Genomic DNA, 11,981 nt, shown 5'->3' on the forward strand with positions numbered 1-11,981 from the left:
TTGCTCAATAGTTTTTTATTACTTTAATTTTTGAGGAAAAAAATTGTCATTCTAATCCAAGATTCTTGTAAACCCATTACTCCTATTTTTCTTTTACTATTGTGTTGAAAAAAGTGTTATTTAAGCATATTTAAGATATCTTATCTTCAGATACGTTTTTGAAAAATATGTTATTCTTACTAAAATAATCAACCAAGTATAGTAAGTCACATCGAAGTCATATAATTAGTTATTCTGCATGTGGTTTATTCATAAGTGAGTCAAAACAACCATTGGAGCACTACATCATGCATGTCTGCAATTTCTTGTTCAGATTATCCTAAAAATATTTTGTATACAAATCCAAACAATAGAAAACATTTCAGAATTTCATGCAGTGAAATAGTTAGTCAGTGAACAGAGTCATGAGTTATTAAAATGAATTCTGTTTTTGGTTGAAATGCAAAGCTAAAACTAAACTCATAAATTAAAATGTTAAGCATGAAATTGGAACATATCAGCGGTCTTACCTATGTCTGGTTATAATGTGATCTTGTTCTGGCCAAATTATTCAGAAACGGGTTTTTTATATGAAAATGTGGTATTTTAGTCAGCAGTGGCAACTTGAAATACCTGATAAAGTCATACAAAAATTCAAATAATATTGTAATAACCCTGTTTTTTGTGTAATATACTACAACAACATTTAGTTACATTGCTTTTAATACCTGCTATCAAAATATGTGGATTTGCTGCACAAGTGTGTTACAGTTTAAAGCCACTCTCCTTTAGCTGTTTATTATTTCCTTTCCTTTTTTTTGCACATTAATAAAATCAAAGTATTGCTTTCTTCCAGCATTATATTTCTTGTTAATGAAAAACATGAAATTCCTCCAGCATGTCTGCCCGTCCTGCCAAATGCACAGTAGGAAACTCTCAAAATAATGTTCTGAAAGGTTTTGATCCACAGGATTACAATGAGTTAATTGTCATGATTTGATTTTGTTGTCTTGTTTTTGGTCCTTGTTCTGTCTTGTTTCTGTTTCCTGTTTTATTTTGAAAGTCTCCTGTCTTGTCTGTTTTCTTGAGTTTTACTTCCTTTGGTCCCCATCAGCCCTGATCGTGTCCACCTGTGTCTTGTCTGCCCTGTCTGTATTTAAGTCTTGTCTCTGCCTTCCTCCTGTGTTGGTCCATTAGTATTCCTGTTCTGGTGTTCATGCCATGTCATGCCCTGTTCCTCGTTCCTTGTCCCTCGTTCCTTGTCCCTCGCCACGCCACAGTGAGTTTTCGTTTGGTTTTTGTCATCCTGCTCTGCAGCGCTTTTTGTTTGTTCATTAAACCCTCTAGACTCTGATCCTCATGCCTCCACCTCTGCGTCTGGGTCCAACCGGCTCTCGAGCCACCCTCCACCATGACAGAATGGACCAACCATATTTTTTGGACCCAGCAGAGCGGGACATGCAGCTCCTAGAGGCTTATTGTCAGGAAGCCGAGCGCACGAGGTCTTACTGGGTTTTCGACCAGGCCCAGTTTGCCTCGTATGCCTGGAGTGGGAGCCACCTGGACTTCACAGGGAGCCGTCTTGCCCTGAGGGGGGGTCGTCGCCGTCGTCCCCGCCGTCCCCTTCCTGTTCCAGAGGTGGTCCGGCACGCACCACATCGCTTTCCAGTGGTGGTGCCAGATGCACCCCATCCCCGTCATGTTCCGGTGGTGGTCCCGGATGCACCACAACCACGTTCAGTGGTGGTCCCGGACGCACCCCGACCCATCCCAGCTCCCAGGGGGGTGCCGCCTGCGCCCCGACCCGTTCCTGCTCCCAGGGGGGTGCCGCCTGCGCCCCGACCCGTTCCTGCTCCCAGGGGGGTGCCGCCTGCGCCCCGACCCGTCCCGGCTCCCAGGGGGGTGCCGCCTGCGCCCCGACCGGTCCCCACTTCCGGCTCCACGCCTGACCCGCCTGAGCTCGGCTCCACGCCTGACCCGCCTGAGCTCGGCTCCACGCCTGACCCGCCTGAGCTCGGCTCCACGCCTGACCCGCCTGAGCTCGGCTCCACGCCTGACCCGCCTGAGCTCGGCTCCACGCCTGACCCGCCTGAGCTCGGCTCCACGCCCGACCCGCCTGAGCTCGGCTCCACGCCCGACCCGCCAGAGCTCGGCTCCACGCCCGACCCGCCAGAGCCTGACTGCTGGCCCGACCCGCCAGAGCCTGACTGCTGGCCCGACCCGCCAGAGCCTGACTGCTGGCCCGACCCGCCAGAGCCTGACTGCTGGCCCGACCCGCCAGAGCCTGACTGCTGGCCCGACCCGCCAGAGCCTGACTGCTGGCCCGACCCGCCAGAGCCTGACTGCTGGCCCGACCCGCCAGAGCCTGACTGCTGGCCCGACCCCATGCCTGACTCCACGCCTGACGCCTCCTCCACGCCTGACGCCTCCTCCACGCCTGACGCCTCCTCCACGCCTGACGCCTCCTCCACGCCTGACGCCTCCTCCACGCCTGACGCCTCCTCCACGCCTGACGCCGCCTCCACGCCTGACGCCGCCTCCAAGCCTGACGCCGCCTCCAAGCCTGACGCCGCCTCCAAGCATCTCATGCCGGACCTGCCACGCCGGACCGCGCGGCCCCCCGGCCGTCCTCCGGACCTGCCTCGCCGGACGGCGCGGACCCCCGGCCGTCCTCTGGACTCTTGTGCCCGTCGAGGTTTATCCTCCGGGGCCCCCCCCCTCATGTGACTTTTGGAACCTCGGAGCGGTTCCTTGAGGGGGGGGTACTGTCATGATTTGATTTTGTTGTCTTGTTTTTGGTCCTTGTTCTGTCTTGTTTCTGTTTCCTGTTTTATTTTGAAAGTCTCCTGTCTTGTCTGTTTTCTTGAGTTTTACTTCCTTTGGTCCCCATCAGCCCTGATCGTGTCCACCTGTGTCTTGTCTGCCCTGTCTGTATTTAAGTCTTGTCTCTGCCTTCCTCCTGTGTTGGTCCATTAGTATTCCTGTTCTGGTGTTCATGCAATGTCATGCCCTGTTCCTCGTTCCTTGTCCCTCGCCACGCCACAGTGAGTTTTCGTTTGGTTTTTGTCATCCTGCTCTGCAGCGCTTTTTGTTTGTTCATTAAACCCTCTAGACTCTGATCCTCATGCCTCCACCTCTGCGTCTGGGTCCAACCGGCTCTCGAGCCACCCTCCACCATGACATTAATCACATTTCATGTTTTACTACTCCACAGTAGGTTTGCTGAAGAAATGTGTACAAGACTAAATATAATTAGTTTTTTTTTATATGAAAATTGCAGGGTGTTTTGTGCCGTGATAATGTATGTATTTATGTATGACAATGGAATAAATGTCAGCATGTAGAAAAGTGGGAAGCATTGCACACGATTGTTAAGCGACTTTGCATGAATATCCTTGAAGGAAAACTCCCTGTTTTCTGAGTTAAATATGTTATGTTATAAATTTATTATTAGCATGTACTAAAGGTCAAAATCAGCGCGTGCTGGGTTTCTGATTATGACTTTGCTGTGGGAACTTTCCAATGTGTTCAGAACGACCTTGGTACAGTTAAGCATACTTTTCCAGAAGACATTTGAATGATATTTGTCATTTGAAGACATTTTTTTGTTTTTCTGCATGATGGTGTGGTGTTAGCACTGTAGCCTCAGACCCTGGTTTGAATCCTGGGTGGGTCCTTTCTGTAAGGAATTTGCATGTTCTCCTTATACGTGTGTAGGTTGTCTCTGGGCACTCCGGTTTCCTCCCACAGTCAAAATTATGCTTCGTAGCTTATTAATGATTCTAAATTGTCGCTAGCTGTGAATGTGTGTGATTGTGAGGCCGTGTGATGGACTGAAAACGTATCAAGGGTTTACTAGCCTTTGCCCAACAGAAGCTTAGGCTCCAGCAGCCTTGTGACCCCAAAAGGGATTGAGCAGGTTTGGAATAAAGATATATGGAGATCAGGGAATCTTTAAGTGTAAAAAAAACACGTGAAGGGTACAGAACACAGTCATATTAGTGACTTTAGCAATGGTTGTTGTTGTTCACCTTTCTCCACATCCCTTCAGGGGTTGTCAGAGCTTCCACTGATTCATAAAGGTGGTTTGGTAGAGATTTTTAAACCCTTCTTGAGACAACCCTGTATTTTATCCAGGCTGGAGACGGGCACAGGGGCCCCCGACTTGGGCCCCCTTGTGGCTACAGGTGAATTTATCAATTACCAGGCAAAATTCACAAATACGTTTAGTGAAGCACCAAGTTCTTGCTTAATGGATTTATCATTAAACCATACTTCAGACCCTTGACCCATTGCATTTATGTCAGGCAGCAGTGGATGCAGTTTGGTTTTCCAGGACAGGAACACAAAAGGTAAAGATTTTATGTGCTTTACTTGGCAGAGGCCAGACCTTTGTACAAAATTCAAAATGAAGCTGGATTTTCCAGAAAGTTTTTTTTTTAATCAAATTAAGTTTTTGTCATGATTTTCTAATTTTTTTGGAGATTCAGTTTCATTCAGACATTTTATTCAGACCATATTGCGCAGAATGTAGAGTACACTTCATCTGTCTCTGATTTTATACCACATCAAGAATTAGTCACAAGCCAAGCATTTTCCAACCTACATGGAGAATTTTAAGTATTTGTTGTCAATTTTTAGATCTCTAACTGTTGTTCTTTTCATAAATGCACAAAAGACGCTAACATTACTGGTTTATTTCCAAATTATTTGGTCCCTTCCTTTTTATCACATTGTACACATTTATGCAAGTATGTTGTTAAAGGGCCTATATCATGCAAAGTAAACTTTCTGTCAATGTTAATTCCTCGTAAAAAATCCATTTTGATCCATTCATGAATCTCTGAGTGTTTCTCTAAAACCTTGCGCTCTGAGCATCTCCCCCTCCCAATCCATAAAAAACAAGTGGCTTCTCATTTTGTGATGTCACAAAGTGAGGAACAGTCTCTTCCAGGACGAGTCTGCCCTGTCAGCCCCGCCCCCAGGCTAACACAAATACCCCCTTTCTTCGCTGAGCTAGTGGTGATCGGCAAAACGCTTTTGCAAGGCTCCACAATATGCACTTCCATCTTTGCAAAAGTTTGGTCGCTGTTTGTTTTTGTGGGTGAAACACGGACATGCAGCCGAGGCCGACACTAGGTTGACCTCATGAAAAGTCAGTGCCTCAGAGATCAAGTTTTCTTAATCGAAGTAGGAAAAGAAGCTGTGAAAAAACTAAAAGTCACTAAAAATCCTTCTTTAATGTGTCAAAGTTAACATATCATATATATGGATATAGTTTACTCTAAAAGGCTTAAGAAAAAGCTTCACATATAGGCCAATTAAATGATCAGCTGGCAGATCAAATTTGTGAAGTGTTAAATTTGCATTAAATTTAAATGTTCCTTTGATTTCTATTGGAAACGTGGGACTTTACGATACACTAACATGTACATTTTTCCTCCAGAATAACAATAAATGTATAAAAAAACCTTAAATGCACACAAATTCTACACAAACTAGTGTTTGAAAATATCAAATCTGACCACATGTTTACTAAATCGTTTTCTTAAAGTGTTTTCTCACAATATTAGATAGTTGCTACATTTGTCTGTTTGATCTATAATTTGTACTGAAGCCTATGGAAAATGTGCAGAACGTTGTGAACAGAATCTGCACTTTGCAGCCACATCTGATCTTTTATTCATACCTTGTACCTCCGTGATTGATTCCCTGCTTTGAAAATCTCATTCATTAGCGTATTATTACGTTGTTTGTTTTTCCTTTCTTCATTGAAGGACTTGAAATATTTTATATTTTTTTAACACCCCCAATCAGATCAGCCGGCAATGACCCTAAATTAACACGATGCAGTGTGTGCATATGAATGAGGGGTTGAAAGCAAAACAATCTTTTCTTGAGCGGCGCATCGATTTTCAAACTCCTTATTCTTTATGTGGGGGCGCTCCGTGTTTACTGCATTGTGATGGAAACATATGAGCAGTTAAGTCTTTTGTTGTAAAGCTTCAACGGTGCTGCTGGACTCCAGCTAAATCGCTCGATTTAACATTTATAGGAAACAGCGATGTGATTAATAGTCTACTCAGGCTTCAGAGAGTAACATTCCTTCAGTGTCGCTTATTTTGCTGCTGTATGATGATTTTTGGGTCACAGAGATGTTGATCTTCCTTCCATTGATGCAAAACATGTAAATGATAAATTCAATAGACATAAAGTGGTGGATTTATCCCGAGGATACCTGGGAGCCACAGCTGGAAAAAGGGGTCTGCAAAAGGGATTTATTTTATTATTTATTTTAAACTGTCTTGAATTTCCTGCCTTTGAAAGAAGTGTTATAGCATTCATTTTAAGTGTAAATTTTAATTTGAACATTGACAGCAGCAGGGACAGTTCCTTTACACAAAATTACTTTTGTTATTCCTTAAAAAAAAAGAACTAATCTGCTTTATTTTAGAGCGCATGACACCCAAGATGTTTACATTGGTGGTGCTTTCGTCGTTTTTTCTAAAGAAGTGCGCTTTCTCGAGAGAAGATTGGTCTAAAGGTTATATTAAAAACACTGAAAATTTAAGTGATGGAATGAGATCATCATTGGGGGGGGCCGCAGCTTAAATTATGCATTTGCCACACTTTTCTCTTGCATTTCTGCAATATTTAAAGGCTTAATATTTAAAGGCTTCTGACTACATCTTTAGGATTAAAAAATTACGTCGATCGATGTCGACCGGTCGCTCTTCGAGGACATGAGGGTAGATCGCATGCCAGCAGAGATAAATAACCAAAAATATTAAAAAGTACTTCTGAAAAATCTTTCAGCGAATCAGAATTCTCACAGAGAAGTGCGGGACTGGATTGACATGCAGAACGGCCAATCGAACATCCTCTGATGCGTGCTTCACTGCACACGCGTGTACAACCCTTGTGCTATCCTAGGCACTTTAACATTGGGAGTTGGGTCATCTAAACCCACTAGACAGTGCGCTGAACCTTTTTTCTTCAATGATTTGGGATTTTCACTGGTTTCCATGCATTACATTAAATCCTCTTCACCTTTATCCACCGTTGTCATGGTAGGGAGAAAACGTCAATGTAAGGATGGGGTCATCTAAGATAGCACAAGGGTTAAATACACTGAGCGCAAATTCTGTTTGTCATCAGAAAGTCACTACTTGATATAATCAATTTATTTCATTTTGAAACCTTTTTATAATGGGATATAGGTTAATTATGTTGGTTTGACAACTTGCCTCAGACTGCTTGATCTGGTTGGATTGTAGGAATATAAATTAATTAATTACACACTTAGTTTTCTCTCTAAGACCTTACTGAGTGGTCTACAACCTTTCTATTTCATACAAGTTTGCACATTTTTTTTCAGCAGCCCATATCTAGTCATGAGGACAGTTGTGATTAAGCCATTAAGAAAAAGTAATTGTTCATCTCCAGTGACTCAAATGCCTATACTTAGTTATCTGTCAAGGATCAAATGTGGATGTGTAAGGTCTTATAAGTCTATGGGAATATGATAGAAAACAAAATGTAAACAATTCAAAAAAAGCTTTAATTGTTCTCAATTAAAAATAATGAAAGTTTTCTTTTACCCCTAGTGTAGGTATAAAGTTTTGTGTTTAAAATTACTGGCTTGTCCTGCTGGTAGCTTGACACACGACATCTCAATCGACCTCTCAATCAGATTGTTAAAGTGACGCAAGTAATTCAAGATTTTGTTTTCATTACTCCACAAATGACAGCGGGAATGGGCTCCAATCCCCCAAGACCTTTCAATCAGACGAAGTAGGTATTGAAAATGGATAGATGGAAGAATTATACGAAATGTCTTCCAGCGCTTGCAAGTTGAGCAGATGCCACAATGAATGCAACTGTAAACGACTTCCTGCAGAATGCTAAAGAGACTCTGGGTGACATTTGCACTGAAGGGAAAGCAGAAGGCAAGTTCTGCCTTCAGGCTGTTGTCTTAGCAGGTTCATACCCTCAAACAAACATTATCAGAAAATCTGTTTTATGTCTTTTTCTGTTACCCTGATTATCATATCATTGATCATGCAAACATAAGATTTACTGCATTTGTAAGTTGTTAGATAAAGACATTTGCAACAAGAAGTTCTAATTTTCAAGAATATTTAAGTAGCTGGATGTGAAATTTGTGCATTTCTAGGTTTTAGTTTAAAGAGATTCACGTTTTACTAAACTGTTAAAGCATCCTTGTATAATTTCCAAAATATGTCGGTGCACAAACTTCTTTGCCTCAATTGCAGCTAATCAAATGCAGACAGCTTTGTGTGCCATTTCTAGTAACAGGAGTACTATGCAAATGTTTCAAGGAAAAATCCTTTATAAAATCTTCTGAAACTGACCAGTCTCGCTCTCAGACCTAATATTTAATGTCAAATTTCCCAGGAGCCTTTTGAAGTGTTATGGTTGCCCTCAGAGAAACAAACAGACTGAGTGTGATCAAAGCTCTCGGGGGTTTTCTCAGCTCAGCTGTATTGTAAATGATACTCGGCACTTAGATGTCCAAGCTGCCCGCTGCAGCCTAGATGTTTTTGATCTTTCATTTTAGAGAGTTCACATGTTGTTTTAGCACCTGTCAAGAGAAAGTTCAGGGATAAAAGCATTGAAAGAGCTTCACACTGAAGAAGACAGACAACAACAACAACTGGGAAGTTTGAGTTTTGAAGACTTAAACAAAACACTTCATGTAATTCTTTAAAAAAAAAAAAATTAAGAACAAATGACATTATGTGCAATTTGGTCTGGGTTGATAAAATCGATCGAAATCAATCCAAGAGTAATAAATCAATAATTGATCCATAAAAGTAGAGATTGACCTTTTATGCCTTTCCTTTTTCGGTGACGTTACACATAACAGCAGTAAAGCCAAAGTCTGCTAGCTTGATGTTAACGTATAATGGAATTTACCACAGGACGGCTTATACTAATGCTCAGTCGATCTAAACATACATAGCTGACTAAATGAACAGCTTTATATACTCACATGCATTCATTTTATTTTTTTAACTCTTTTAATGACAGATATTTTGTAACTAACTATTTTTGATCTAAAGCTCAAATCTTCACGAATAAACTTTAAATGCTGTAGCATACGCTCTACCTAGTGGCCAAACTGAAACGCCCCCTAGGAGAGGCAGCACATTTATTTTGTAATGTGAGCTAGTTTAGAGCCTTTACCAGGTTACATGAATCAAATCATTCCAGGCTCTGGTGAATGGATTCCAATCGATTCTGGATTACTGAGATACCCAGCCCTGTGTGCGATAAACCTTCTACATTTTTGCTATCTGTTAGACCATTCCTTCATTTCACTGTCTGTCATTTTTTGGATCACTTGGTAAGAATTATATGTATGTTGCTAAAACTTATTTTTGCATCCTGGGACACTATAAATGTGAAATAAAATTAAATACAGTGTAAGCTCACAAAAGAAAAAAAGCTATATAGAACGAACAATCCAAATAACTCTGGTAATGCCTGTATGCTTCACACAACAAACTTGCATTGCATAAAGAACCTTGTGCTCACAGCAATAATTTAGAAAGATCCTTAACCTCTTGAGACCTGCGCTCTTGTTTGAAATGGCTTTTTTATTTCGGCATCACAGGGCTCCAGATAATTAGAATTAACTGCAGTGGTAATAAAACCCACAATGTGATGTCCTCGTATGTGGATACCAGGCCACAAGAGTTTAAAATTAAGAAAAAGGGACAAATGTCTCCTTTTTGATGAGTGTTTTTACTGGCGTTTCCTTGCTTTGCCAGTATTTTGTCTTCAGTTTTTTTCCTTAATACATTTCTTTTTTTTTTTTTGTGAAAACGTGAAACAGATTTCCCATATAGGTCAATGGGAAATGGTGTTTGGCCAAACGCCTCGCATATTGAACGCACTGCTAGAACAAACGGTGTCCGTCACGCCACTGTATAAGGTTTAATGTCTAAAATCCCTAAATCAATGTGAGTCATACAATTCGACATAGTTTTTACAAACCAATTAACTAAATAAATTTGCCGCCAGATAGCCAGAAAAATTAATGTGTGGCATCACTTTTGGTGCCATATCATTTGAGGATTTTTCTTTTAGGTGTTGGAAACAGTATGGATGTGATTGGCCCTTAAAAAGCTTAGAATGCATTTACCGGCAGTCACTTAACTAAACAATAAATTATATAATAAATAAATAAAATATATTTTATTAAGATAAAAAAAATACCACCAATTCTAGCCATTCATTTCCAAAGCTGCAGCTGTGGTAATGTTGACAGCAGAGGAATATTTTGCCATGCAGGACAGATTTAATCAAATACAGGCCAGATGTTTACTGTAGAGCGTGTGTGCTGATGACAAGCCAGTGGAAAAGTCTTCCAAGCTTCTAAATGAAAAGAAAACAGGGCATCTTGTGGAAAAATGCGATGGCAGTGCAACGCTGAGGTTAGTCTTTGAACATCACAGCAGGAGTTCTTGCCTATACCATTGGGAAATACACACTTTTTCTGCTAAAGTTGTTTGACAAAATTTAGCCATCAATCTGCACAAGAATATAATTTTGTGTTACCAGACAAAATCACAGATTCAGTGGATGAAAATGTAAGAAAGGGGGACAGAAAACCGTAAAACACATTAAGAAAGGAATAAAAAAGTATTAAGGACAACATGCCAACCAAAATTGGCACCACTTTCAAAATAATACTCTACTTCTGTCAAAGCTTTCCATCTGGACAACATGAAAGTTTGTTACCTCTTTGTTTCCTTTAAGTAGTTACATATCAGAAACTGCTTAACAAATCCATCTATCTTTCAAACCTTCCTCTTTTGTGGCTATAGGGTTGCTGGAGCCTATCCCAGCAACTGTTGGGTGAAGTTGTGACAGACCATCAGTTTGTCACAGGGCGACACAATGACACCCATTCTGTCATGGTCAGGCAAGCAGGTGAGAACACAGATGCAGGGAACAACCACAAGTGAAGATGCAACTGAGTTTGCGCTGATGAGGCTTTGAATGTGTATGTCAAACAGTGGACGGGTCATTTCTGGACAACACGTTTCAAGGCTCGTTTCATTTAGGGGAGGAGCTGAAAACGACGAGGCCTGAAGCCTCTGTGCCCAACTGTACCACATGACTGATTCAGGAAGCAGTTTGGATTTTGCTGCGAGTTTGGACGGTAAACAGAAACCCCTCAGGCTCAATCAAAAATGTGAGTGTTTAATGGAGCATTGCAATCAATGAGATTTTAGAGATAGTTTAGATAGAGGTAGACATCGTTTGGAGATATAGGAGAAACTGTTGTTTTTAAATAAAAAAGCAATGATGGGTCTTTTAAACAATCACTGGCCATATCTCAATGTTAAAAAAGCACAGTCATTGTCCATACCCCAACAACACTCACCTCACCATAAATGATCATTTTTTTCATTTCCAAAACATTATTTTACACACTGCCAGTATCCAATATACAAATATACATGCTTTGCATACTTTTTTGCTGATAGTTTTATCCACAGGCTTTCTGCAAAATCCCAAACTTCTAATTTATGCCACTTGATATTTTTGCATCTAATAGATGTCATCCTGGAGCAAATGACGTTTCAAGAAACTTTGCACTGGCGCAAGCCAATTGAATGAAACCCTTCTATGAATCACGAAGCTTTGTGTGCCCATCAGTCAAATAAACTGAAAGCATGAAACTAAAAAAACATATTCATTCATATACATGTACAGAACTTAAGCACAGTTGCAAGACAAGCTGACACAGAGTTCCCAAATATAGCGTGGCTAATCACTAAAGTGCAGGCAGCTGTGACTGCTCAACAGGATACAGTGGTGAATGGGCGGAGTCACAGCCAGCCTGCGCAAAAAGCCAACACCAAATGAGAAAGGAACACAATTAATCAAGCAAATGATGACTCATTCACACCTACAAAACAATCTTGAATCATCAATTAACTTATGATGCATGTTTTTGGACTGTG

General features: G+C 41.3%; 1 long non-coding RNA gene across 1 annotated transcript in view; it reads left to right on the top strand.

Moving 5' to 3' along the window:
* LOC144996354 (uncharacterized) overlaps positions 1–11,981 on the top strand; it is a 32,683-nt gene extending 20,702 nt beyond the window's left edge. The window contains exons 2-3 of the long non-coding RNA XR_013659338.1: positions 10,836–10,941; positions 11,028–11,981. This is a non-coding gene — a long non-coding RNA (uncharacterized LOC144996354). The remainder of the gene's footprint in view (positions 1–10,835; positions 10,942–11,027) is intronic.

The sequence above is a fragment of the Oryzias latipes genome, chromosome 12 (assembly GCF_053564925.1).
Source record: "Oryzias latipes strain Hd-rR chromosome 12, Olatipes_Hd-rR_3.1".
Taxonomy (NCBI): Eukaryota; Metazoa; Chordata; class Actinopteri; order Beloniformes; family Adrianichthyidae; genus Oryzias; species Oryzias latipes.